Source organism: Lissotriton helveticus, chromosome 7 (assembly GCF_964261635.1).
Source record: "Lissotriton helveticus chromosome 7, aLisHel1.1, whole genome shotgun sequence".
Classification (NCBI taxonomy): domain Eukaryota; kingdom Metazoa; phylum Chordata; class Amphibia; order Caudata; family Salamandridae; genus Lissotriton; species Lissotriton helveticus.
Window position 1 is genome coordinate 513,063,163 of NC_136068.1, and position 2,907 is coordinate 513,066,069.

Here is a 2,907-nt window from a genome sequence, read left to right on the forward strand (position 1 = left end):
CCTCTTCAACTTCCTACGAAGGAGAATGCTGTGGAATATATATATATGTATGTATATATATATATATATATATATATATATATGTGTGTGTATATATATATATATATATATCTAGCTCCTCGCTCCACCTGCACCGACTAACGCACTCTCGAACGGGTTCTGTCATACGGGGCGGCTCCCGCCAATATTTCGCTATTCATCTCCTCTCTTCACGTAGAGAAGACACATCACTCACGGGGGAGAGTCAGTAGATTTTATTTTCAAAACGCACCAGGCAGTCGCCTTCCTCGATGGTACGAGGGTGTGCCAGAAACAGCCATTTAGTATATTTACATCGTGACCACACTTCCTGTTTGTCCAACCTAGACATCAACATAGGACCAATGCATGTATTCCAATGGTGGCCCCATAAATCGATACCACAAGTGTGAGAATGTGCCATCTTTCTTGCCTTGGTATGCCCCCACTTTTTTTTCTGAACTGCGGATGTACTTTGACTGAGTGTGCCCTGGGACCCTGCCAACCAGGTACCCAGGGCCTGTGTTCCTTCCCTACAAAGAAAAGCTATGCTGAAACAAAACACCCAATTGGCATCTCTGGCCACCTGTCAGCCCCTAGTAAATGGTCCCTAGGTACCCAGGGCATGGTGACCAGAGAAGACCTCTGAGGGCTGCAGCACTTATTGTGCCACCCTCAGGGACCCTGTACCCTGGCACCCAAATGCTGCCTTTGCAGGCTGAGTGCCTAAGTACAAAACTAAAGCAAGAGTCGACATGGCACACATCCCTGTGTGCCATGCCCACAGAACCCACTGCCCTGGCATACTTCAGTCACCCCTCTAGCTCGGTGCCCTATGCCAGAGGTGAGGGCACCAGGGCATGAGCCATGTGCCCTTACAGTACCCAGGGCCGTTCCTGGGCACTGTAAGTGCAGTGATGCCATTTAAGAGTATATGGTGCTGGGAGGTTGTCATTTACGAACTCCACAGCACCATAATGGCTACACTGAAGACTGACAAGTTTGGTACCAAACTTCTCAGCACATTAAACCTGCACTAATGCCAGTGTGGGGTTTAATGTAAAATGCACGAGAGGGCATCTTAGAGATGCCCTCCAAAACCAGAACCTACAATCCACGTTTGGGCTGAGTGACTGCAGAGGCTGCCACACAGCAGACATGTTGCTGGACCCCTGGGTGGAGAGCCCCCCGCTCCCCTGGGCCTGCAACAATGCACATCCTGGGCGAGGTGATATGTCTCCTCCCCCAGAATGGACAGGGGGAAGCTTCAAAGGCATACCGCCTCTGAGAGCTTCTCCAGACCATTTGCTGTACCCAGCAACCAGCCCCCCACCAGGCCTACCCCCACCCTGGCGGGAAGACTGACGGGAAAAACTACATCAGGAAGGGGGGTGTGCCAACCTGTGCCAACTCCACCCCTCAGGTGGAGGAGGCGAGGTGAAGCACGACCCGGACTCCGGCCATCTTGTAGATGGGGAGTCCTGCCCAATCCCAGCTAGGCTCCTGCTCCCCTACCACAGAAGAGGAGCAGGCTAGGGGGTGTACTCACCCCAGGACAGGGACCCATTGGATCCTGCCTTTGCCCTACCTGTAATGCCCCTAAATTCAGTATTTAGGAGCTCCCTGAACCTTCCTTCCTTAGATCCCGATATCAAAAAGGAGAAAGAATATCAAGAAGAAGAAGACCCGCCGTGCAGCTGCTAACAACAGGACAACAACAACTGACTCGGCCCCAGCCCTACCGGCCTGTTGATCCTGGAACCTGCTCCTGCCTAAACTCGGTGACCTCTGCGAACAGCAACCTTGGGACACCCAGAGGACCTGCCTGCCTTGACTCTCTCGACGATTGGGACTCCCATCCGCAGAGGCTCTGCTGCAACAACCCACCTGGTGCCCACCAGGAAGCTCGGGACCAGCCCACTCTGCACTAGCCGAGCCCGGGCCGGGCCAACCCGAACCAAGACCACGAGGATGTCCCCCCGGCAACTGGGACCCAAAGTCCAGTGCCCAAAGACTCTCCTCGACGAACGAGCCAACGCCTGCAGACTCCGAACCAGGGGCCACCCCAACCGCGACCAGCCGAGGGTAAGCTTTTCCGACACCCAAAGACACCCCTGCACCCGGCGCCCTACAGCACCCTGTGCCTCCCTTTGGGGTACCTACCTGTGCTCCAACATCCCAACTTACCTCTCAAAGTGCTGGTCGCCCCTGGAGAGTCACCGTCCCCGAACCTGCAGCCTTTGTTCCTTTTTCAAGATCCTCATTGGATAACATTGGGCACTCAACGGCTCAAAAGCACCCTGCACCCAGCCGCCGAGTGCCGCTGGCTGTGACCTCTTTGCCCTATCCTACTTCCCCCCTTGCCCAGAGCAAGTGACCAGGAGCCCATCTCCCAGAGCCGCGTGGCCTGCTAGCCAGCAGCCACCAACCGAAGGCCCCCTTTCCCTCATTGGATAAGATTGGGCCTACCTACCTCTGCACCCGGCCGCCCCTGCGCCGCTGGGACTGAACTAACTGTACTCACCTGACCCTGGGGGACGCCTGAGTCTATGCCCAGAACCCTAACTTCACCAACAGAGTACTCACCTGGAAACCGGTAATTCACTTACCTGCCATTGGATAACATTGACCCATGTTTTGACTCGAAACATTTTCTAAGTGTGAAGTTTTGAAAACTGAAAATATTCCTATAAAATCAACCAAAGTCCAAATTCGAAAATACTCACCTGTGATCAGGAGAGGAGCCAGTATTGTACCTTTCAGCCCAGTACTGAACCGCAAAAATAATCCCTAGCGGGGTTACTAGTAACCTGTATTTTCTCCACAGGAACCCATTGTCTGCTTTTCTATGAAATTTCTTCTAAGTGTCTACTTTTGAAAACTGCAAAT